Below are 25,992 nucleotides of genomic sequence, written 5' to 3'. Positions count from 1 at the left end.
GCAATCTGTGTAGTTTTGTGAGGATCCCATCTGTTTCTGTACTTGACAGCTGGGTCGTTCCATGTTACTCGCCTTCTTGCTTTCCTGTAAAACCAAGCACGTTATTGGAACCCAAAATAGTAGCTTCTCTGGGCCATGTTGTAATAAGAGGGTGTTTCATGATGACAAGTTCCAGCATTGCATGAAGGCAAAGCCCTTTTATATGTGCAAGGAAATAGCAACAATCTGCTTGCAGGTCATGTGTGGCTCAGCTTTTTGAACTTCTACATTACCAAGTGTATGCTGTCTCTGTTCTTAGAGACTGTACATTGCAACAAGCACTGTAAATTATCCAGCGAGGATAATAGAGGAGTTTGATGGTAGAAGGAAGAGAAATGAATGGCAAATTTATGCTAATGAAAACATCTGTTGAGTATTCTTATTACTCTTTCCTCATCCATCCCCACACGCATCCGGAGGTTGTTTAAAGCCAGGTGGAGTAGAGACTTTATTTTTTTCCTCTGAGTGGACCATAGGCTCTCGTGAATAGATAGCTATGGGTGCTAGGGAAAACATTTGGGGTAGAACTGGCAGGTGCTGTTTTTTGGCACCACTTCACATAAGCGCATTCTTGAGCGCTTTGCAATAAATGGGACTTAATGATGCTCCTTGCGTGTTAGCCAGAGCTCCCTGAGAAGTTAGACAGTGGGCCTGGTGAGCATTGGATTTGGGATGCCTTGATGTTTTGACTATCTGAGCTCTTTATGATGGTATTGATGTAGATGATGGCTACTGGTTGAGAACAGGAGACTGGCAAGCTGGGAGGGTTGGGTAAGCTCATAGCATCCCGTGGGAGGTGAGGATAGTGAGTGCTTGGGGTGCTGGACTTGCAGTTGGGTTCCTGTGCACATCTGGCTTCCTTCTGAAGATGAGGAGATCCAACTGTCCCAACCACCGCAGCTCCACAGCTGATGCTGGATGAAATGTTGGAGGGCAGCCGTGCTCAGGTGGCCACAAAGCCCTGGCTGTGGGTTGGGCATTGTGGCTGCTCATCATGGGAAACCAGTGAGCCTGGTGGGAGAAATGGGTGTCAGGACTCCACTCCTGTGTCCCCAGTGGGTATAATGCTTGCAAAGGGTTTTTGGATGCTGCAGATACCTGACCTATGTGCATGATTAAGGACCATCATGAGTTTCGTGGGTGCTGAAAGGTCACAGTCTCTCTCTCTTGCATACATTTCTGCTAGGTTTAAATGGGAATAAATCCCCCCCAGTTGCTTTTCTAATGCAACAAAACACTGGAACTGGTGGGGAAGGAGAAAGAGACTGGCGAGTGGTAAATATTTCTGTAAATGTTGTGGTGTTTTTGTTTCCAGAATGTTATCTTCTTGCTGGGAGGAAAAAAAAAAAGGTAATTCAATAAACACAAAGCAGGCAGCACGTTTGTACCCTCTAAGTGCAGGGGAATGCTGTGCTTCTGTTTCTTTATTTTTGTTTGTGGTACTGCCTTAAGGTGTCTTACCAGAAGTAGGGGCATTATTAGAGAATCCTGTAAAACAGCTGTAATAATTGCACAGTGTTCTCTATTGCTATTAGTTTTATAATTATTCATAGATTTTTTTTTTTAAAAGCCATGAGGGACTGTCTCTGCACACATCATTGATTTTGCTAATAAAATCTTATATTTTAATGGTACATTTCATTGGAAAAACATCAACTTCGCCATAAAATTAAGACTTATAGTATCGTGGGATGGGAATGTTTCCTGTTGTCTTGATGAAGAGATTGATCTAGATGGATTTATTTGATTGCTTAACAGCTATTGGGGAAGGGTACAGAATTGGATGCCTCATCTCCTCTGTTCCAGCCTCTCTGACCAGGGGTTTGGAGTTTGGCATCTAGCTCTTACCCTTTGTTTTCTCAGCGGGCTGCCATGATGGCCTGGTGTCCATCCCCTGGGACCATCCGTGATGCAGAAGGATGCGACGTGGCTGGTGCTGAGCAAAATGTGACTATAGGAACATAACTAGCTGTGTGGTTCCAGCCTGGCATCGTGCCGGAGGCCGTGCCGCAGTGGGTGCTTGCACACATGGAGCACAGTTGTCCCTTGCCCGATTCCCTTATTTCATGGGGCATCAGCTCCACCCCCCCCTCGATTTCATGTTCTTCCTTCCAACCCACGAGAAGCCTTGATGCAGCTCCTGGCTGGTGGCTCTGATCTTTGCCAAATTGTGCCTCTGCTTTCTTAAACGTCTCTCCCAAGCTCCCAGTTTGCCTGGGCTCCTGAGGACCACAGGGATTAACGTGCCTGGCACAGAGGGGTGGTGAGGCTCCCAGGGCTGCCATTGCTCCCTGCGCTCCTCCCTCGGGGGGTGTGAGGACTGGGGGATCTGTGGTTCGCAGAGGGGTCTCAGTGCATTGCTCTGGACTGCTGACGGAAGGTGTGCTGGAGGAGAACATCCCGCAGGCATGGAGGTGACGCAGCCCTGTGCCCACGAATCTTTACTTGCTGCAGGGAGTGGGGATGGTGCTTAAAACCTCTTTGAAATGATTCCAGCACAGGGTATGGGGAGAGGGCAGCCGTTGGACCATGGCCACTGTGTCGTCCCCAGCGGTCCCTCCGTGCGAGGTCCCTACCCAGCTGCTGTGACCACAGGTCAACTGCTCAAGTGGAGGGTCTTGTTTCTATTCAGGCCATTCAAAGACCATGGGCAGGTTAAACTGCCTCCATCCAGTATCAGCCAGGACATGCTGGAAAGCCCCAGGCTGAGCTTTCTCTGGCCCTTGCTAGCTAAACTCTGCAGGAGGCTGGATCAGCAGAACATTGTTTTAGAACCTGCTGCAAGCCCAGAGCACGTGAAAGGGCCCGAGTGAGGTGAATCTGGGTGCTGCTCTGGTTCGTTTTGCCACCCTGACATTAAATATCTTTTCCCCTGTAAGGCAGCGGCCGGCATTGAACTGGCAGTCAGAAAGCCACTGCTGAGCCAAAACTCCAGTCCTGTATTTTGCAGTAATTAGCAGGTTTGAGCACGTCCTTAGTTCAGCAAAAATAAGCTGGGAGATGACACAAGACTATTTTATTGTATTTATTTATTTAGAGAGAGTGTGTGTGTGTGTTGTATTTCAGGGCATGTTTAGCGTTGAGGTTTGTAGAGCTGAATCCAATTTAGTTTTACAGGAGACAGCCCAGTTGTCCATAGCAACCTGAAATTGATTTCCCCCCCCTGCCTACCAAAAGCTGTTCCCTCTTGAATCATCCCTTTAATTTAATACAGCGAACAGGATGTCCCTGCATGCAGAAACTTTTTTTTTTTTTTAACAACAAGTAACCTAGGCAAAAAAAATTTCTTATTTGAGCAACAGCCCTGACTCCGTCTTTATTACTGCTTGACATTAGTCCTTTCCATGCCATTTTCTTGTGCTTTGTTTCATGTACTAGAGGCCATTATCAGTATTGGTTAATCACCACTGCCGTGCAGGGAGACGTCCCCCTGCACGCTCCAGCCACCTTGGCCACCTTCTGTTCTCAGCAGCAGGTCCCTCTTCGGCATGAAACCCTTCGGGCTGCCCTGTTCTCCCCAGCCTCTGCTGTGTTGGTTGGCCTGGTGTGTGCAGTCATGCTGAAAAATATATTCTTTGTGGTCTGCGTAGCATCAGTCCTGTGCTTTCCCCTTACGTGCAACGGTGCCCGCACGTGGCTCTGGCGATGGCGTGCATCGAGGAGTGGGGCGAGCGCTCCTTGCAACAGCGATGCACTGCATGGCTTTTCATCCCGACTCGAGGAGAAGGGATGAGGCATGTCGCCGTTCAGGGCAATGACATTGTTGTTAAGTTGTTAAGTGTACTCTCCACCTTTTGCTAATTAGGGTGTTTAGGGCTGGGAGCTGCTGGTGGCTCTGCTGCAGAGACCTAGCGTGGGTGAGGCTGCCTTTGGCGTAATGCTGTTGGTGAGTATAGCCTGGGGCATATACAAGCCCAGCGATAACTACATGCTCCATGTTGACCTTGCTGAATATTTTAAACTCAGAAAGCATTATAATACTGCTGCTTACAATCTTCTGTGACTTGTACCAGTGTGGCTCTGGTTTCCCATGCTAGGTCTCTGCTTCTGTCAAAACCTCTTTTTGCGGGTCTTTCCAGCTAAAGCAGTGGAGCTGCTTCAGAAGAGTCTGGTTGGAAGGTGTTTGGGAAGAATGGGAAGAACTACAGTACTGTTTTGCTCCTATTTATAAAAGGAATCTGTGTCCTTGCTGTCTTTGTGGTGCCTGAGGACTCCAAGGGAGTGACTTGCCTTGTTACAGGAGTGCCAGGGATAAGGGATTTAGGGCATTTGTGCTTTTGCTGTCTGGAAGAGCATTTGACTACATTTTGGAGGAGCGACAGCTTGCGCATGGTCAGCAGAGACTGCAACCTTTTTCCATGGTTGCTTGCCCCTTATTTTTCCACACCATTGCAAGACAGCACAGACTTTCTCCTGTGCTTGTAGTTCTTGCCCTGCTCATTACAAAGCTGTTGGAGGAGGTGTTGCTGGGCTGGGGCAAGGTGTGCTGTGGCAGCAGTTGTCCCACCAGAACTTGTCCCCGTTGACTGTTCCGCATGAAGAGAAGCGAGCTGCTGCTTGCATCTATGCTTAGGCCATTAGCACAAATTGCACCAATCTGTGCTGGGAAATGTCTGCCTTTTCCTGGCTTGTTTTCTGAAAAAGAAAAAAGAAAAAGCGCACGAAATCAATATGGCAGAGGCTTCGGTTGTGTGTTCACCTGCTGTTGCTTTGAGAGGAAACCATGTCACTCAACATGCCTGGTGTATGGTACTTGTTGAGAAGTTAGTTATTTAATCTTTCTATTTTTTTCCCATCGGTAAAAAAATTGGTTTATTTAATGTGCATCATCTGAATATTTCACTGATTAAGCTACCCAAAAAGGTTAATCTCCAATTCCATACTGCTTTTACTGTTGCATCCAACTGCTTCAAAGACAGTAATGAGTGTATCTCTGATGATGATTTCCAGATGCAGAGGTAGCAGAGGCTTCTACTTTCAGGTGCCAAAACTGAGACTTACAAGGCCTGTTTTTTTCAGGATACTTCCATGTTTTCTAGCACTGTACATGGTTATAGTACAAGTCTCAATTAGAGATTGAACAGAGAATCTCAATCCATGACTGCTAGTTTTTGTCTCTTCCGGACATGGTCTTTCTGTGTCTCTAGTTTGTCAGAAAAGGCACAGCAATAAATATCTGGGAAAAATTTGATATATGTGACTTTCCTCTTATCGTTCAGGAGGTTTATGGCAGAGGCATAAACAGGATCCAATCTTTCAAAGTGACGCTCAGCTGCCAGACCATGAAGCATCCTTTCTGGTCTCCTTACCATTGCCTGCCTTGCATGCTCCTCATCTTCCGAAAACTGAATGAAGGTGAGGAGGCCACTGTCCCACATGGTTACAACCTCCTTTTCCACATGACCTGGCTTTCATGCACCAATAGCAAGTAGAGTAGATGTTGCTCCAGGCCTCAGTGAGTTCCATGTGTCCTTGTTTGCCTTCCTCCCTTCAGCAGGAGCACTGCCTGCCTGGGAGCTGGGTTAAAAGCTAGATCCGATCTAGTTCCTCGACTGTTGTCTGTAACTTCTGACAGTGGGATATTTGTAAATTTAAATGCTTCCTCCCAGAAGTATCAAAAGAACTAAGGCCACTTTTCAGCATGAACATGAAAGGCTTTCGCGCACTAGCGCAGCAAGGATTGCCATGGAGAACAAAGGCTTTTGCTAATCGCTTCTAATGCCTTTCAAGTTTATGCCTCATTTTTTCCCCTTTTTCAGACAGCCTCCCAGAGTACTGAGACTTCAGTGACTGACTCACCAAATAATTAACAGGAGGAGGACTCCATCTCTGAAACTTTTGAACACCTCTTTTAATTTTCTTAAACCAGCCAGTACCCTGGCCAAGTTCCAGTTTGTGTAATTACATTTGACCTAACTTAATCCCTTGGCAGTTTCAGTTGCATGTGGTAGTCGTCTTGGCTCCTTGTCCTGGGCTGCCATTCAATGCTACTCCATGGTTTTCAACAGCTGTCATAATTCAACTATAGAAATGGGTGTATTTTCTTGGTGGAAGCACTCCTCATATCTCTGTCCATTGCTAAACATCCTTATCTCACTAGTATTTTGGGAGGTAACGTGTCTGATGCTGTAGATGATCTTGCTGAAGTCCTTGGAGCTACTTTCACCCTTAAAGATCAGCATGCATTTAAACTCTTTTAGTAGCTGGCCATCCTACATTTTGAGATTACTTTGAGTTCTTCAGCTTCGGTAACAGGCATTTATTGCTCAGTCTCCTTACCTATTGTGTACTGCTGTAGGGTCATTATTGGTGCAGGTATTCCTCTTTAGCCTTGGAAACGGCACTTTTGTTATCAAATCTGTGCTAAATAGGAGCATGTCACCTTCCTGTGCTGACAGCAGTTGGGCTGGCTGTAAGTGTTGGCATTGGTAGAAATGGCAATGATCAGGGAAAGCAAAAGCCCGGGGCAGCTGAGAAGGATTGCAAAGGAAAAAAAAAACATCCCAAGTGGAAACTTGGAGATGGACACAGTGCAGTAGTAAAAGGGATAGTCAGATGGATAGTGCATGCAAGAGAGAAGACGCTGAGTTCTTGGATTGGCACATCCTTAGATGTGCAACAGGCATCTTGTTTTCACAGCAGGTGGCAAATTGAGTGTTTCTTGGCTTCAGCCCTCTGAAAAGGCATATTTGTTACAAAGCCACTTGATCCTTTGGGGCTAGCAGCAGCCCCTGCTGCAGGGAGACAGGAATTTAGATGAGATGGGGTGCAAAAGGTGATCTACTGGTGAAAGATGCTGTTGTGGCAAATTGTCTGCTACTATCTAGCTCTGTTTTTCTGAAAGCCTCCAAAAGTAGGATGGCAAATGCATTATTGCTGTTCTCCCTTGTTGCTTGTTCTCTCTCATGAAATGTGGGATGTTTTTGTTATTCAGAGCTCTCCCCTGTGTTTCCAAACACTGCTCACGTAAATCCTTTCTTTATTCTTTCCTCGTTGTCACCAAACCCTTGGTTTCAGGAGAAAGATTTCTTTTTGCTAGATAGGACATCCTGAAGATCAGGAGGTAAGTACTATGTTGTGAACACAAAAGTTACTCAATCTTTCATCAGACCTGACTTTTCTCCTCTGGGTCTATCCCATAATTACACATACTCAAATCTTGGAATAGACTAGAAGTCTTGCCTCTGTTGGTTTCAGTGACACTGTAAATAAAGTCACTGGAGGCAATATTTGTCCCCTGTCATAGTGAATAAAGCTTTGGAGTCGGAGCCATCTGATTTTGATGCGTGCTGGGTATTGCTTATAGTTTGGCAGAACTTTCTGCAAAGTCAGTGAGCACTTTGTTTCCTAGAACACAGATTTATCAAACCCTTATGGTGGTTGTCAGAGAAAATGTGGCCAAGTTTGAGTGGTGCTGCATGATGTATCTACAGCCATTGATGTTGCTTTTGAAGATCTGTTTGAATGTTAAATAATGGGGTGGAAGAAATTACACTTCAGAGTTGTTGGGTTTTCTGTACTACTGGACCCTCTGCCTACCATCCTAAAGACAAATCTTTTCTTTTTCTTGTTTCAGAGTACTTTATAACGGGGTGTGCTTGTATGCATCAGCCTTTGGATGTGAGCGTCTTCTCTTGAAACAGCCTTGTGATATCCCAGCTGCCTGTTCTCTTGGGGTAAGAAAAGAAATACACATACAGAGACACAAGATTAAGAACGTGCTTTGAGTGGAAGCAGAATGGCAAAGAGAGGGCAAGCCACACTGGTGCCTCAGCTTGTAAATTTTGGAAATAGTGAACTTGTCATGGAGAGAGGGAATAAACTGTAAAACTGCCTACTGTAAATAAGACAAATTATGAGCTTAAGTTGCAGCAAAAGAAATTTAGATGAGGCATTAGTAAATGATCTCCTGCATTAAGAATAGCTGAGTGCTGGAGTGGATTGCCCAAGGAGCTTAGGCAGTTTCAGTCTTTGGAAAGGTTTAAGAACAAGTTGGAAAAGCTCTAGCAGATGTGCTTTTAGGAGAACTGATCCTTCCTTGTGGTGGAGAAATGGACTACATGACTTCTGGAGAGTCCTTCTAACCCGACGATGGTTAGAAATGGGAGTATGTGAAACTCTTATCTTGACAACCTTATTCAAAACTCAAGGTAAAAGCAAAGCCCAGTGTATTTGTGCAGAAGGAGCTGCCTGGTCTGATTATGAGCTTTGATGCAACAGCAATTAACTGTGGTGCTCAGCATCTTTGTTACCTGAATGATGATGTTGTTCTGGAGGGAAGTGTAAGCTCATGGAAAAGGAGTTTAATCCTCTGTTGTTGGCATGTAATGTAAACTTGTTATAAAAACAGGAGGTTGTATCAATTCTGGTTCCTTTGTAGCAAGTTCCTGGGAGTTTGGGTCTCTTCTGTGATCCATGTAAGGGCTTTTCTCTTCTCTCGGGTGGGTAATCTCATCTATTTTATTGTGACATGAGAACACAATGCTACAGATACAGGTATACTGAGCAAAATACAAATATCACGTGGAACACAGAGAGAGGAACCAAATGATTACTTTTTCTTTCTGTTTCCAGGAGCTGATGAAATGGAGGAGAGTTTAATTTTTCTTTTCTTGTTCTTCTGTTCCTGTTCTCCTTTGTGTTTCTTTGTCCTGTCTTGACAGAGAACGCAGCAGGCTTTTTCTGTGTTTAAAAATGCTGGGTCACCAGGTGGGTCTTGAAATTATGTCCTGAAGATGGCTGCTCATTTAGTTCCCTTGCTTCTCCTTTGCTCCCCTGGGAGCTGCAGACAACAAACATAGCCTGGGCATAGGCAGCCTCTGAGCCATCATCATGAGAGGAACAAGGTTTGGGTGCTTCATCTTCCTTGGTCCGAGTAAGAAGGACAGTGAGATAGGGCACCTGAAATTCAGTGTGAAATTCTTCAACCTCCTGTTGGACTTTGGGATTCATTTGGTTTCCCTAATATTTACCTTTTATACTTAATGTCAGCAAATACTGGTGTCTTCCCTGGAGTTATACTAGTGTCTTACTGTTTGTTATCATCTTCTGCTTAGCAGAGATAAGCTGTTGTGTCCCAGGGGTATGGGAACATGGAAGAAACTTCCAAATAGCTCTAAGAAATGCAGATGGTGTCAAGAAAGAAATAAGGGGATGCCTTTCTGAAGTCACCTTTGTACACGGTTTTTTTCTCCTTTTTTTTTTTTTTTCTCTTGAGCTTTTCAATTCCTGCAACTATCTACTTAAATCTTGAAAGCAAAATGCGTTCATGGAAAGATACGATTTACTGTGTGCCCCCTGATCTTTTGATCTCAATCAATCAAATAAATCCAAGACCTTGCATTTCACCTTATTGCAAGGACGGTTAATAGTTGAGGGGTTGTGCCAATGGCAGTGATGGTTTTCCAGCCTTATGCTTTTTTATTGTTGTTATTATTTTTTATGATTCTGACCTTTTGGACTGGTCAGGGTAAGATTATTTGCAAAGAATACTCCATAAATATGCCTGTCAGGACCAGAGTTAACATTCAAGTGTTGCTGCTTAGCAAAAGAAAACAATATGCCAAAGTTCAATTTAGATTTCCCTGCAGGGTTGGAAATAATGACAAGACTCACTTAACATGGCAGAGATGAGTCCTGCTGCCTTTATGGGAGTGGTTGCCTTATGGTCCCGCAGCACACTGCAGCTATGTGCCTGGTTAACTTGCTGGCTGTGCCTGAAGATTTGGTGTCTGGCATCTTGTGCTCGGGCTAACTTGGGGCAGAGGAGCCCTGGGTGCGTCTCCCGGCTCTCTGAGGTGCAAGCTCAGTCAATTAGTAGTTTTCTTTGATTTTGCAACTGAAAAGTGTTTTCTTTTCTTTTTTTTTTTTTTTTTTTTCCCCCCTAATACTGCATTCCTTGCTTACAGCTGTAAATGACATTTTATGGAGCTGCTCTAAGCTCTGTGTCCTGCAAAGCAGTCCTGTTTCTATCCTTGCACTCCAAGTGCAAGCCAGCATGCATTGCAAGCATTGCTTAAGAAAGTCCTAGCGCATCCTGGTGTGTTGTGAGCTGCGCCCTGTGGGTTGCTCGTTGTGATCTTTGAAAGCTTTGGGAATCCCAGATTTTGGTGGGCAGCTGGTTGGGTTTTCCCCACTGTGACTATTCGTTGAAACAATGCCTAGATGTCTCCTACCTAACGTTTGCTACCAAGGAGGCTTGCAGCATCCAGCGGCAAGAATCTTGCTTGTCTATCAAAGTATAATGCTGATTATCGATGTTTCTGCTGTCCTGTCAGCAGAATTGACTTCTGTGGGCGAGAGCAGCATGAGGAATGAAGCTGGGAGCCAGCAGCTGCTATTTAAGCATTAACCTGCAGTGTTTGAAAACCACACCAGTCCGTTGTGTAGAAATGGTGTCTCTATAGAGCCTGGTTGTGGATGTAAATATAGTTTGTCAGAAGCATGTGGCTCTTATAAGGTTATTTTTTTCCTCCTTTCATAGATGAGAAAGTGAAGGTGTTGAAGAGCACTTGCTTTACCCACAGGAAAGTGCATGACAGTGGAGCCCCAAGGTTGGGTCTGAGACCCACAGGTTTGGCCAAAAAAAAAAAAAAAGCTATACGTGGTGAAAGGCAGCTTGTTCCCTGAAAAAATTATGCAATCAATTAAGAAAGCGGACTGGGACTGCCTAGTGACATAACAGTGCAAAATGCAATGCAACTTGTGAAAAGTCATGTGGCACCTCAGTGACAGATCCCCTGTGACAGCCCAGCGGCTCGGGGTCCAACTCTTCAATGCCATAACTTGCAGCGAAACAGATGGGTCTGGTTCCTTGTCAGCATCAGCTGAAAAGTTTAAAAATAAAATAAATAAATTAGTCACATCTTCAAATCCAAAAGCCATTTCTCCAGCGCCTGTAAATAACTTAACACTTTGCTAGATTTACCTGCCTTGCACATAAAAGTAGAGATATGGGAAAAATAGATGACTGAGGGTGGCAGGGCAGTGCCTTTGTTGTGTGCTGCTGCACCCTACCAAGCCTGGTGGCCCTGCCATGAGCTGGGGAGAGGTCTCCCCATCGCCATGGATAGCTGCCATCCTCAAGGTGTCAAGGGGAAAAACCCTTCAATATGCAGTTTTGCATGGCCCAGACACCGACACTCTTTTTTCTTATTCCAAAAGGGACTGGCAATTAGCAGCAGGGGTAATAGCCACCTTGAATTAAATAGTAAGGAGGCACGAGAAATAGCAAGGTATATTTAGAAATATCTATTGCATAGATATATTCCTCTTAAGAAACATGTTGGAGATGCCATATCCATAAATACTAATAAGGCTGTTTGATTCCAATTTTCAGGTAAGATTAACATTTTATTGAGTATTATATCTGTCACATTCAATGCTTTAGTGTACCATCCTCTCAGGCTTATTAGCATAATTGCGGTGCTTAAGCAACAATAAAAAATTCAACAGTAAAATAGCAGTTAGCACAGGCAATTTGTTATCAAAAGCTTTTACTTAAGGACAGCTTTTGAGCATATTTATTATCAAGTTAGGGCTATAGATTATTTTTATTTAGAAAAACAAGAGGGAAACATTGTAGGATCTTTTTTCTTTTTTAGTGGCTAAATCAGAAGGCCTGAAAATTGGTCACAGCCTTTTTCTGTTTCTTGAAATTGCTCAGCAAATTCGCTTGGGGTGGGAAGATGAGATAACAAAACAAACTCGGGTCTGGAGCAGGGTTGTGACGTTGATAACTCAGCAGAACAATTTCAGTAAGTCCCGATGCCGTCTTGAGTGCCCTTTTAAGATTCCCTCGCTGCGTCCCAGGCTCTGAAGACACCATCCTCCCACTCCGTAACTGATGGCACTGTCATTGGAGCAGTGCAAGGGCATGGGTGGCTTGGCCTCATGCCCCAGTGGTGGCTGCAGCCTGGGAGGCAATGCGGCTGTGTGCTGCGGGGATGATGCACCCGCAGACGAGGGGAGGGACCGGACAGGACCTGCAGGAAGACGGGACTTTGATGTCGGTGCTGGTTGTCTCTGAGATTGGAGCGGAGGAGCACGGTGTGGCTGTGTGACAGCACTGCGCGCTCCCCCTGTTTCTGTTCTGCCTTTGAGGACGCTTTGGGGAACAGTCCTTTTCCAGAAAAGCTGCAGCGTAGACGTGAATGCACGTGTGTTTGTGCGCATGCACCTGCTCGTCCCTGTTGCCAGCATGGCAAGATTTCATGTGTGTATTTTAATTTTCAGCAAAAGGCATTTTGAGGGCAAATTTTATGTGCATTTAAAATACAAAGTTGTACCTTATAAATGAAGAAGTAAATGAGTTTTAAACAACACAGGAAGTCCTCAGACTAAGAGGTTCATCAAGAAAAGCTCAAGCATTTTGGCAAGTGGAAGACTGTTGCTGTGATTGCTTGCGATTCTTTTGCTGGTGGAGGCTTTTTTCAGACCCCCAACTCCTTGAGTTTGCTTCTCCAACACTCTTCAGCTTCTGCTTGAGTTCTTCAGATTGTCACCCTCAGTTGTCCTTGTTGTTCCTCAGACCTGTGCTCACCTCCAGCATCCCTATTCTCCTCCCCATCACTGGAACTTGGGGTCTCTCTCCTCTCATGTGTTTTCCTCATCTTTCCTTGTTCTGTGGGACCTCGTCTGCCATGTGCTGCTTTTTCAGAGGTCGCTCTCCCATCTTCTTGATGGATGACTCATGGTGGACCTGTCACTCTGCCATTTTGGTGGTACCCAATGCCCATGGTGAAGAGCTGCCACAGCCCTGGCAATGCCTAGATTGGGCTGACAGCCTGGATGAGCAAGAGGGGTAAACTTGTCTGATTTTTTTGCTCCCATTTTGACTGCTATCTAAGCTCACCCCATGAGGAGAAGTGAAGGCAGCGCTGCCCCAGGGCAGAAGCTCGTGTTCATAGTGAAACAGGATGTGCAAGCAGGTTGTAGGAATTGGGAAGGGTGTATATGGAATCAGGTGAAACTAAACTGGGCACATATAGAGAAGTGATGTGCTTGTGGGGTCCTCTTCACAAACACCCTCTTCTGCGAATGTGAAATTTGAGAGGAGCTGGTTGTTTCAGATCCTGTTTTTTTGGGGGTACAAAAATCCATGTTATTCTTCAGAGATAAACTGTACGTTTCAGATTCTTGGGTAGTCATGAGTATTGTGTTGGTACACAGCTCACTCTCACGAAACTGCCTAGTACTGCACGGTGTTTAGACTTTCAACCAGAGAGCTTGGTGATGCTGATGATGAATACACAGAAACTGACTGTGGAAAGCTAAACTTCCTGGGAACTTCGCTCTCAGTGGAAAATTGGCTGTGATTTGAACTGCAGTTGAAATATGCACTCTCTGCCGCCATGGTTGACTCCAGGAATGGGGACTTGTTGCTGCTCTCCCAAGAACAAGCAGGTTCCTGCACAGTCCTGCAGGTCCCTGCTATTATTACTCCTGCTGGCTCTGCTCATCTGGCTTTAGTAGCATCCAACACATTAGCTACCTGAGCATCTCCTGCTTGCATCTAGTCTTTTAGCTAGGGAGTGGTGAGTGTGTTCTTCTACAGCCAGGGAAGCACCCTTCTAGGTTCTGTGCACAGGCAGAAGGTTCCCACATCTGTAGGAGGAGCTGGGGGACCAGGGAAGGACCTTTCTTGGGGTGTTGATGTGATTGAGGGCATTTCTGTGTGGCTCCTACCTGAGATCTATAGTCTTCCAATAGTTTAGGTAGAAAGGACCTTGCAGGTCTCTCGTGCAGCCCCTGGCTCAAAGCAGGGTTAGCTTCAAGGTCGGGTGAAGTGGCTCAGGGCTTGTCATGGCAGGGGTGGTCTGGTGTGGTCTTGAGGGATGGTGCTGGTGTCTGCCTTGGTCAATAAGAAATCTTATGGAGGGCTTTGGAGGCTCTAGTCTGGTGTCAAGGTAGTGGAGCAATGAGGTTTCTGGGAGAGGGTCCGTATGAACGGTCAGCTGAGAATCAGAGTCTGAGCACTACAGTGACACACGTCCTACATCGAAGTCCCCTTGTGAAGTGGGGAACACCATGCCCAGCTCTGCAGGGCTGGCTGCCACCATAGCCGCTGGGGAAACCGCACGGCTCTCCTTCATGATGGATGGGGAGGGGTGATGGGAGGAGAGGGTCGGTGGCTGGAGCTGAGGCCGTGTGTGAACACGTCTTCCTCGAGGAGGAAAGTGCCTGCACGCTTCTTGCAGGGAAAAAAAATTGGCTGAAAGAATTTAGCAGTGATAAATGTCATAAAAATACTTCTGCTGGAATTTGTAAAGCCTGGAACATCTGTTCTCAACAGTGCTTTGATCATGTTGTGAGGCTTTTAAAATGATACTTCCATGAAATAAGTGAGATCCTTATGGCTGCAGGATTCCTTTCAGTGCCCTTTTTTTCATGGAGCAAAAAGGCAAATTTCACAGGGAACATTACATGACTTGAAACACATATTTTAATGGTTAGTATCAACCAAACAATGTTTTATTAGGTGCTAGAAAAATGTTCCAGTTACATACCCCAGGAAGCTAAGCACTTCCATTTACTTTTAAGCTTATGGGAGCTGTACTTAGGGGAAAAAAAAAAATAATATCAAGAATTCATTGCTTGTATATTACTGTATTCAAAACCAAAACAAACATGGTAAAATGAGCTTAAACATTTTGAAGTTGTCAGAAAAGGGCCTTTTTGGGTCTTGTTTCCAGGCAGAGCTGCAGACGAGCCGGGATCTGCGTGTTTTGTGAGGGACACACAGCGAACAACTGTGAGACACTGACAATTTACTTTCCTTGGTGCACTGCTTTGGATTGAATAACTTTTTAGTCATCTGCTTTTCTCCGAGGACTCATCCTTTCCCCTTTCCTCATCGTTTTAGCAGGCTTCTGCCTGTTGCTCTTCAAGCAGCTGTGTGTTTGTGGCTGAAATGTTGTGATGCCGAATGTCTCCGGTGTTTTAAGGAGTGCGGACAGCTCTGATTGCAGAGCTGGATCCTTTGCAGTGTGACGCCTGGCAGGAGGATTTCTGCTCCTCTGCCTTCCTGCTACACATAGGAAAGAAAAAAAAGTAAATCTCCTGGGCTGTGTTTGCAGAAACAGCCTGTAGGACACGCGGAGCAGCAGGAAGGAGGGAGAAATTGAAGAGATGTGGAACGAGGGGGTCTCCTTGTCTGCCACATTCAGGTGTTCATACTAGGGAAATCCTTTCTCGCTGCTGCAGCCAGCAACTCTGGCAGCTGCTAGTGAGATGCTGGGGCAAGGCTCCTCGCTTCCACCTCCCCTTCCCTCTGCTGGATGGGAGAACAGGCCTTTGTGTGGCCCTGGGGCTCTCCCCAGCAAGAGGAGTCTGGGGCGGTTCACAGTTTCTTCATGTAAAGACTGCCCAAGCTGTGAAAGGAGAAAGAGTTATGGTCATAGATAACAGAGAAGGAATATGGCTGTGCTTTCTAGTAAGGTTCTGGGTGTCAGGGGTTAATTTATGAAAACTAAATTGTTTAATTAATTGCTACAGCACCCAACAGGTGAACAGGCGGCTTATTACCATGACATATTCATTTATAGCAGTTTTCCTTCGCCAACACCTGCGACTCAGTTCTGTTACATGCTTATGCTGTCTGTTAATTATTTACCAAAGATTTACAAGTACAGAGCGCAAATAAAATGCTTTTATGCTGAAGACTGCATTGCACACCTTGGATTCCTGGGATTTATGCCACTGTACTACCAGGTACAATCCCATTATCATCCCTGGGTTTCTGATGGAGGACTCCTTGTACATGCATGAGCAAGAGGCAGCCTCCTGCGCACCAGAGTTTACACACAGAGGGGCTGTGTTGTTAATGAAGGGCTTGCTGCACACATGGCTGTGGTGTTTGAGGGGATCCATGTCCTTTGTTTCTTTGCAGATCAATTTTTGCCATTTTGAGTGACTTTCCCCCTACAACGGCTCATTCTTCTTCGTAAGTGATGGCAGAAACAAACTGTTTAAAAGAAACCACTGTGTGATGTTCTGCTTTTTTTTTTTTTTTAAAGAATAAAGTAGTATAAAAGTCAAGTAGCAGATCGAGTTCTGACTCAGCTGGTAACTTATGATCCTATGCTATTTCTGTAACATTTTTAGCCTATGACCAAATTTTTCTAATGTTAGGACATTGCCGTAGAAAGTGTGTCAGAGTCTCAGGCTGCCAGAACCTATCACTGTACAGAATATATACGTTTCCGAGCAAGCATGCGGGAGCAGTCCAGTAAGTTCTTTGTTGTGGTTTTAAATGGCTGCGATTTCGTTTTTTGTTGTTGTTTTTTTTGTTCATTTTTTTTGTTTGTTTGTTTTTTGTTGATTCACTTAGCAAACAGTGCCGTGCAGAACAACATAGCTGCTTTTTGTTTCTCACGCAGTCAGGCACTGAGCTCCTGTCCCCAGCTGTGCCTCTTGCAGACTGGAGTTACTTTATTGGTAGATTTTCAGCCGGTATAAACTGCTGTAAGTCAATTCAAGCTGTACTAACTATGTGGATTTTATGGAAGTTGAGAATCCAGTCATACAGCTCATGGTTTTAGTAAGGAAGGAGTTCTGGAGATGGTTGTCCTGTTTGAGGCAGGCAGGAAAGTACATGCAAAGTTTCTCTAAGCTCAGGGAAAGCGTGTGTGAACAAATAAGCATCTGTGTCGCAGTACAAGAGAAGGCGATTACTGAGGAAATCCCAGAGTTTACAAGTAGGATTTTTTTTATAGGTTCAAATCTGCTGTGGTTTCAGAGTACCTAAGGACACTTAAAATAATGACATTCCAGACAGTCCAGCCCAAACATGCATGACACACAGCAGCAAAGCAATCGTTGTGTTTAGCACTAGCAATCAGCTAGCTAATGCAACAGCTGCTCTGGGATTTTGCATTTAATTTTTGTCTGGATAATAATGAGAAACACGGGGTTAATGATCTGTGTCCGGTTTCCCTCCAAAGTGCTTTATTTGCACTTTGTGGCTGCTTTTCGTGGTTCTTTGCAGCAGTCCCAAAATGTCAACTGACCTGAAGAAATCGACAATGGATGCTTAAAAAATCCAAAAGAAAAGCTAGAAAGGATGCTGCTTTCTAGATTTTTATGTGAACACCTCGTACTCAGACTCCCTTTGATTAAGTAACCAGCAAAACCTTTTCACATGTACTCCAATTAAAATTTAATGAAGCAAGAGGATGTATTCATATATGCTGACTAATGCGGGAGGAATAGATTCCAGTAACTCGGCTCTGCAAGCCCTTTGCTTCGCAATCAGGGCTCGGTTTACTAGAAAGCTCCTCAGTGGCTGTGGAGCTCCTCTGGCATGAACAACCCTTTCAAGTCTGGGTTCGTGCAGTTATAGCGAGAGGCCATGATGGCTTATACAGAAAATAAGGTGGCTCTTTTCTAGGGCAGAGCCTTATCAATGAAGCCCGGTTTGGCCGATTGCAAGAGGTGAGGCAGGGCTCCTGCTCTAATGTGCTCCATTGGAAGAGGTCAGGGAGTTGCTGGATGTGTGTGTTATATCTGCCCTTGTATCAAAACTCTCATCAAGCAGCAGTTGCATGAGTGGAGCAACATGTAGCAAGAAGGGAAGCCCTGTTGGCCCTGATTTTTAAGTAGGGAAATTGGTGCTCAAGGGGAGGCTGTATGACAGCTAAGCTGATGTCAGAAAATAGCCAGGCTTTTGGTGCCTCTGCCTTTGCTGCAGGTTTACTGGGCAGTTGCTTTAGTACTTGTGTTCCCAAAGGGATACGGCTCTGCTTTGCAAAGCATTTCGCTTCTAAAACGTTGCTCCTACCAGCAGGGAATGCACAGACATCTGCGCGGACAATGAAACGACCTGCCAGGAGCGGTGCGGATACGTGCTTACTTTCACACTGTCTTTGTCTCTTCCCGAGCGTTTCCACCTCTCAGGCTGCTGCAGAGCTCTTGCATCATCTCGCACGCGGGATGGGGGTTGGAGAAATGGTGTAAAAAGAGCTCATCTGCTCATTGCACAGTGCCCTGTGGCTTCAGCTCTGTGCAAGGATTGATATCCCACCTCTGGAGTGGAATGTGGCAGCAGGGTGATGCTGCAGAGCTATGTTAAATGGCATTTTTGGATAAGAAATGAAAGATCCTCCTGTATCCACTCTTAGTAATGGGTTGGGCAACAGAACGGAAATGCCATGGTGGAATTTGCCTTTGCTACTGACCCTTGCATGACACGCGAGAGCTCCTCATCACCAGACCTTTGTTTTGCCTTATCCAGAATACAAAGCAGTGCTTCATCTGCACGGCTGGCTGTTTTCCTTCTGGCTTGACTCAGTGGCAGAACTGCAGCAAACTTTCCCAAGGCATACTGGGTTTTCCAGTTATCATCTGCTTCAATCCCCATTCTGTCCTGCAAAGGCTCTCACTTGCTCTGTTGCAATGAAGTGCTGAAGAAGCTTTCAAAGGGAGAGGCAACTCTGGAACTGAGATCTCGTGCTTCATTTTTGGGCTGGAGAGCTGCTGTTGGAACAGTAAGCATGAGATTTCTCTTGAAACCTTCTTTGTGTGCCTTTCTGAAGAAATAGCTGGAAGGAGAAGACCTGTCAGTTGAGCTCTAAGAGAAACCTATTGGCTCTGAATACACTGGGGACATTATTTAAGGTCAGTTGATCCGTGAGAAGGCATGACTTATCTAATGCAGCCTAAGGTTAGTTATGCAACAGACGGGCTGTTCTTTGTTGTGAAGAGCAACTTCAGTGTGTGCCTGTGAAAATCAAAGGTCTTGCTGAAGGCGTGTTGTGTTCTGGCTGGAAGCTATTGGGTGTCCTCCTCTAGTGATTTTCCTTCTGTAGTAGATTATCATCGCAGAAAGGTTTCCAGTGGAAAAGGCATTCAGCAGTTGCAGGCTGCAGAAGTTGAGCTGCTAGTAGATGTATACTTTGGTGGGTGGTGGTGCAGGACCAGGTGCATATGGTATTGTTTCAGACCAGACGTTACTTCCTTGTCTTCTCCACCATGCATCTCTCTGTGTCATAGACCAGATCACTGGATTGTCTAGATGCCTACGTAGGGCAGTATTTTTAAGGTAAACACCAAAGAGGGCTATTTTCTGACTTCTAAAGAGAGAGACGTAACAATTTGCCATCTATATTGGTTTGAATACAAGGATTGCAGCGTGCTGGCTGTATGGCACTGACATCTCCTTTCTTGTAGAACCTTTCTTCCCTCTATCATCTCGTATTAAAACGCACTGCCCAGCCAGAGTGCCGTTATGTCTCCAGAGAGACTCAGCATCACTCAGCAAGTCGAAGAAAGGGAATTTTTCTTTAGAACTAGGATTGGTCTCCTGTGCCTTGTGGGGTGGGTAAGAGTGAGCAGTTCTTGGTAGCCATTTTTGGGTTTGAGCCTTTGTGCACAGTGAAGAATACTTTATTGCTTATGCAAAGCTAAGCATAATATTCAGCAAGATTGTCCGATGTGCTTGTGGACTGTCTTCTTTCTGTGCTTTTTATTTGTGTGGTGTGTGTTGGGAGGTTTAGTATTTGCGGAATGAGGATATTTTAACTAGCTTTGCACAAATACTGGTCTTGTGTGGTTTGTTAGCTACACACTCCTGGGCAGAACTAGGGGGTGATGAAAATATTCAAATATCTTGAGATTTTTTTTGAGGACTTTATGTAAGAGATGGAAAAATTAAACCTTAAAAGGAAATAACCAAGGTGTATAGCCATAAAATGTTGTTTTTCCTAGAAGTTGAACTTTATATATAGATGGCTTGGTGAAATCCAAATTGTCTGTGGTGGAAAGGTCATGACTGTGATATGGTGTGACAGTGGGGGAACCAGGGAGCAAACGGGTCTGGCTGCAGTAATCCCTGGTCTGGGCGCCTCAGAGGTGATGATGCTCCGAGCTCAGGGAGAGTGTTTGCATCTCCCTCGATGCAGCTTGGGACCAAAAGGGTTTTTCCTAGTTGCCTCTTGCTCTGGAAGTCTTTTGGCTGTCCAGCTCTGCGTACCTGTAAGCTCCCTTTGAAGTATACTAAGGTGTTACAGTTAATAAGAGATTTCCTCTGCTTTACAAAATCAGACTCCGCCTTCCCCCTTCTCAGCATCCAAAATGATTAGCAGTTTCTGTAAATCCAGGCCTATGGATTTTATGAGGACACCTGACAGCCAGGGGTGATCATGTTCTCCCTGAGTGTTTCCTAAGTAGGAAGAAATCAATGCATCAAGGAGGACTGTGGCTGACATCTATTAATTACACTGTCCCCTTATGTCTAACATACCAGAAAATGGTCTGAAAGGTAACCCCCTTTGCCCTGGCTAATTGATACAGAAACAAATTGGTACAAGTGAATGTAAACTGGTTCCTAAAAAAAAAAAAGGGAACATTTGTTTGGTAGTTGGAATTGGAAGGAGCAGTTGGAAACTGAAATAAAATGTACAGTAGCATGAGATACTTGGCTACAACAGGCCCCGTAAATGGTCCCACCAGTCCCACAGTGCCCCACACTAAATGCTTGGGAATAAAACACGTCCTGCTGTTAACATTGCATCAAATGAAGGCATTGTGGTACGTGCCCGGGGCGATGGGCTGGGGGATAATTACTGTTTTCTTCCTGTATACCATAGATGAGATGATTTTGAAGCTTTACCATCCTGAGTTCTGCAGCACACATTAAGCTGAATATGACATCAGTGTTAAGAGTTGTGGCACTTGTGGTTATGGCTTTGGGATTCCTTATATTTACTTTCTAGGGAACTAAAATTCAAAGCAGCTTTTATGGCTGTCACGAGAATACTGTCAGTTTCGAAAGAGTTGGGTAAATGTGCATTGACTTTTAACTAATAGGGCCATATTCTACTTTCTGTGTGTTTCCAATTAGGAGAAGTATGTTATGATTTTTTAAAAAAATTGTTGAAATAGGAAAGTTATTTAACTGCAAGACTTCTTCTCCTTTTTCCCAAAATAAAGATAGTGAGTTGTTGTCCAAGGGCAGAAGTTTTCATACAATTACTATTATAAGCTGGAAATCAAGATTTAATAATAGCACGCACCATCTGCCGTGAGTGGTGGAAGAACAAGACTGAACCCTGGACTGCTGTAAGCAGTTTTAATTTGCAACTTGCAGCGAGGCTAGAGGGCTTCACATCCTTCTGCAGAGGAGAGGACAGGATTCTCAGTTGCCACTGCTGATCCTCTCCCTGAGCTTTTGGGTTTTTAGCACTGTAGATCCCATGTGCAGCATCTTGTCTTTGCTCAGTGTGGTAAGTTGTGCCTTCAGAGTAAAATAAAGGAGAGTGTTGACTGTGCCAGACTTGACCCAGCTCTGTCTGAAGCCAGATGCAAACTCCTGGTTGTCATGGATGAGAGCTGGACCCGCTCTTTGGGAAGACCATGGCTGGTTTTTCCATGTGCTTTGATGGTGGTGGGAGGTGATGGGGACATCTGGCTGAGATGGGGGAGGGTCTCTCCCCATGCTGCTTCTTAAAGGGCATGTCTGTCCTCCTTATTTTCCTGGATGTGTGTTGCAAAATAATTTTATACCTTTGTTCCTAGGACTTGGGATCCTTTTCATGAGCTGCGATGGATCTTTGCTACCTTAGAAAAAACAAAACATGTTTTTCCACTTTTTAAAATGTACTTTGCTAAACAGGTATTTTTGTCAAATTGCAGTTTCCTCCAAAACATTTTTCTTTATATAGAAAATGGGATTCCACCTCCCCTAGACCTTTGCTAACAGCTGTTCTGCTAGCTAAATGTCACTGAATTAAAAAGAAACAAAAATAAGAATATGATGTTTTCGGATAAAGATTTTAGTTGACTATTTCAGTCCCAGGTAGAAGAAATACTCCTCTCTTCTGAATGTTGAGATAACCTGGGGGTTACTACCCTGCTATTTTACATTGCAGAACATTGTAATACTGCAGCATTTCTGGAGAACTGTTATATATGTATATAAACATGCTCATGTATATAAACATGATCTGCACTGCCTTTTGCCTTGCTCCCCCCTGCAGAGAAGTGCTGGGGCACTTCTGTAGGACCCTCGGTAACTGTGCGTGCTGCTGGTTTTGGCAACTCAGCTTTTGAAGCTAACCTATAATGAAGTTGGTGCAAGGGGATGGTTTCAGGTCGGGGTGCGTAGGAAAAGGGGACCTGTGCCAGCCTTTTGAAGGTTGCTTTGATTTGTTGCTGGGCACAGCGAGGACTCCTGGGGTATTATCTGAGGATTAAGTGCAACATTAAACATTGGAGCTGGCTTGTCAAAGAAAGGGCAGTTTATCAAAATATAATTTATAACCAACAGTTTACTACTAGCTACAGTAATTAATACGGAACATGACGGGGCCCATCATTAATGTGCTTTGTTGTCTCAGCTTGCATTACTGCTGCTGGCAAGGCCAGCTTCTGAGGCTAATGAAGGACAGGGAGGAAAGAAATTTGTGCTGTTGTTAGCTGATGGTAATATTTCTCCAGGTCACACACTGTACCGTGCATTGCATCTGATCACAAATCTCAGCCAGACGTATCTGTCCGGTAAAAGCTGGTTTTCCAAATTCTTGCTTAGAGAGGCAAGAATTATTGTTTGCGCCAAGGTCACTCAGAGCCGATGACAAACTCTGTTAATGTTGGGATGGGGGAGAGGGTGCGCAGGCTGGTCTGGAGGATGGGAGAAAACTTTCCACCTCATCTGTGGTGGTCCAAATCCTGCGTGGGTTGTTGGTGAGGGAAGGCAGTTGGTGTCCAGTGGTGGTGGTTAGTAAACTTGTCTGAGGGAGGAGGAAAATGGAAGAGGCTTTTCCAACATTTTCTAATGGCCAAGTGCCCAGCTGAGGGCGGCGGCTGGTGCTGTGTTGCCAATGGGAAATCTCTGTTGGTGAGGAGCTTGTGACTGGTTTGAGTTGGGTCCCACTTCCTGATAGCCCATCTTGAGCTACCTGAGAGCCATATGACTTCAGCAGAAGTTTTATTACCACGCTAGTTTCCAGAGAGATGTTTGGAGCCGTTCCCAGCATTGGGTTAAGCTGCAGCAGCAGCGTGAGCTCCTTTCTGGTGTTTTGGTGAGGGATAGGCCAGCTGATGGCTCTCCTAAAGTGTGTAAGGAGTTCATGTTAAAATAAACAAAGCTGTTCCCAGGGTCTGTTTGCTGTATCGAGTCTGTCTTTGCCTATATTCCAAAGAAAGATCCCACAATTTCATCAATATTTGAGAAATACCTGGGCCTGGAGGGGCTTGGATGCGGGGAGATATATCTCCTGTGTGGCGATAGCAGTGGGAAGACCAAGTGCCACTGAAATTTGGCAAGCTTGAGCTCCATGGTCACTGTGATCTATTGTGACATTGATTTAAAAGAATATTTTTGGTTTAGCGCCCACCCTTAACATAAACATTTGGTCAAACAGCACTTTCTGACCTACAGCTGCCCACAGTGGCAACTCCTAACTGGGTGCTTTTATAGCAGAGTGTGTTGTATCTTAGTTTTATTGAGCATTGCCCAAACAGTTGAGAAGAATGTTTTAAAGTGCCTTGCGTTAGTCCGGATTTAGCTACTGCCATCTCATGATAGCATTGGGGCTATCTGCAGGGAATCCAAAGGAACGAAACTAGAAGGTTTCAGCAGTTCTGCTCCAGGTAGAACCAAGTAAGCAGTATTCTCACGGTTCTCTCTGTGTATCTCTTCCTTTTTGGCATGTTTGATGATAAAATCAGATAAATTCACTTCATGTTAAGATGACAGGCTAAATGGTACATTTGCCACTTTCATTTCCATGGCCTTGGTTATAATGGTTTTTGCTGTGTGCCCTTAGTCATCCCTGTTGCTGGCTGTAAAGGGTGGAGGGATGTGCCTTGTGGGGGATTATACACACCCGTCATGTCCTTTTTTAGATTGCAGCACTTGACCTCCTTACTTATCCCATAAAGGAGCCTCTTGAACGTTGGCTAATCCCACCAGGGTTGATGCAGACTGGCTGAAAGCCAAGTCCTCCCTGGGTGGGTGCAAGATGCATCAAGGAGTTTGAACATTTGTGTCCTGGCTTGCCTAAATTAATCTTAGTTGAAGCAGCTGGATGACTAGGTAATGCAGTGTTATGCCATTGCTGTTAAATTAATGCCAGATAGGGCATGACAATTTTATGACCGTTAAGAATATTTGTGTGCAGACTACGAGGCTGGTCCAGAGAGGTGCAGAACAGGGAAATCACTGAGAAGTGGAGAGTCCTTAGTGTGGGCGCGTAGTAGGTTCAGACTCCAGGGCTGACCAGATGACTTGCCACAGGGTTGAAAACTTTGCTGTTGGTGATTTACTTTTCTTCTTCAGAAATATTTAGTATTCTGGTTGTTTTGAGATTTTTATTGTTGGATTGACGTTTGTGTTGTAGCAGCCAGTGAATTCTCTCTTTGGGACCTTCCTATATTTGACAAAGATGCTTTTCTCTGAGAGCTACAGGGACAGCACAGTCAAGGATTCTGGAGTAGAGCACGTGGCCAGAAACAGCTGCCTGGAAAATGAACATTTCTGGCTAAAATATCAGTGCTTTTGACTGTTGCGGAGAGGGCCAAAAAGCTATAAATGGCATGGTTTGGTTTGGTGCTGGAACCAGTGGCTTATCCATCCCCAGTAGTCACAGTGTCCTTCCCGTTTGGAGAGTTCTTAAGAAATTTTTGCTAGACTTAGATTCATGCTCTGCAGTGGTGGTGGGGAAGTTCTAAATATTTTGAATACTTTTGAAAATAGTAATAATCTAATCACAATGAATAGCACAATTCTGATGTGTAAACAGTGGTTCAAGTGTTACTCAGTAATCTTTACCCACTGCGTGTAGTGCCTTGGGACTCTCAGCATGGATTGCAACCAAATTCTAGTTGCTTTTTCAAACACAAAATCAGTCCTTTTCCCCAAAGAAAAGCTTGTGTTTGCTGCTTGATGGGTCTGTATACACAGATGCATGCATAGGTAGACTTGGTAACACTAATGCCGTCTTCTGTGATTTCATGCTGTATTAGTGTGTTGTCGGCAAGCTTTCCAGTATTTGTAAAAGGTCTACACTGGGTAATAAAATCTTGCTGTTGGGAAAATTGATCTAATTTTGAGATTGAGAGGTGTGAGAATAAAAGATGCTTTACTGTAAATTGTAGGTAGATAACAACAGAAACTCAAATATTAGAAGAAACTGGGTATCGCACAAACCACACACTTTCACATCACTAAAACAAGAGCTGTGCTCACACAGAAACATGAACCTCTTTGCAAACCACAGAAAGTAAAAGGGAGCACTCCTGTTTCATTATTGATCTAATTGCTCTTTTCTTGATATGAGAATAGATATGAAATGGTCTTGAATATTCCAGCATGCACAAAAAAAGACCATCACTTTTGGAAACTTTTAAAGGCGCAGAACATACTGATAAATAGCAAGGCCATTTAATTCTGAGAGTTACAACTACCTAGCTAATGTCACCTAATTGTTCTTCTGGAACTGAATGTATTATAGCTTTGCTGAGAACTTTCCACTCCGGAGCGATATTAAATGAAGACAGCCTAGTCCATATTTTCCTGTGTCTAATCAGTTTTGGAAGATCAGTCAGTGCAATCTTTTAAGTAAGTTCTGTTTTAAGAAAAAAATCCTCTGGAGATTGGGTGTTTTGTGGAACCTCTGTGTTGGGCTCCTCTAAAGCTCCCTTCCAACCCAAATTGCTCTGCAGTTCTTTGTGGTCTTTGCCTTTACCTGTAATCTCTTTCCTTTGGTTTACAATCCCATTTAAGACCAAGTTTCCCAAGTAACCTGTAAGTTTGGGCCTGCGGGACTTGGGGAAAATGTGTGTGGTTAAAACCTTGCCATGTTTGCATGTGAGAACAAACACGCATACGAATGAGGTTCCTGGATCAATCCAGCGAAGGCTGGATGCGTTTCAAAGATTCGAGAGTCTAGCGAGGCGTGCTTTTCTGTGGGGGAACTGTGAAGGTGAGTGTCAGCCTGTGCTCACCTCCATGTT

At 44.7% G+C, this 25,992-nt stretch overlaps 1 protein-coding gene across 15 annotated transcripts in view; it reads left to right on the top strand.

The window, feature by feature from the left end:
- LPP (LIM domain containing preferred translocation partner in lipoma) overlaps positions 1-25,992 on the top strand; it is a 353,246-nt gene that overhangs the window by 65,618 nt on the left and 261,636 nt on the right. For 13 of the 15 annotated variants that reach the window (XM_052803756.1, XM_052803757.1, XM_052803760.1 and 10 more), the window contains one exon: positions 7,616-7,715. The exons of the other annotated variants lie outside the window; for them this stretch is intronic. The gene's annotated coding sequence lies outside the window, so the exon portion shown is untranslated. The remainder of the gene's footprint in view (positions 1-7,615; positions 7,716-25,992) is intronic. 15 annotated transcript variants of the gene reach the window in all.

This window comes from Harpia harpyja, chromosome 12, assembly GCF_026419915.1.
Source record: "Harpia harpyja isolate bHarHar1 chromosome 12, bHarHar1 primary haplotype, whole genome shotgun sequence".
Classification (NCBI taxonomy): domain Eukaryota; kingdom Metazoa; phylum Chordata; class Aves; order Accipitriformes; family Accipitridae; genus Harpia; species Harpia harpyja.
Note: the sequence above shows the minus strand (reverse complement) of the source record. Positions and strands in the feature narration are given on the sequence as shown.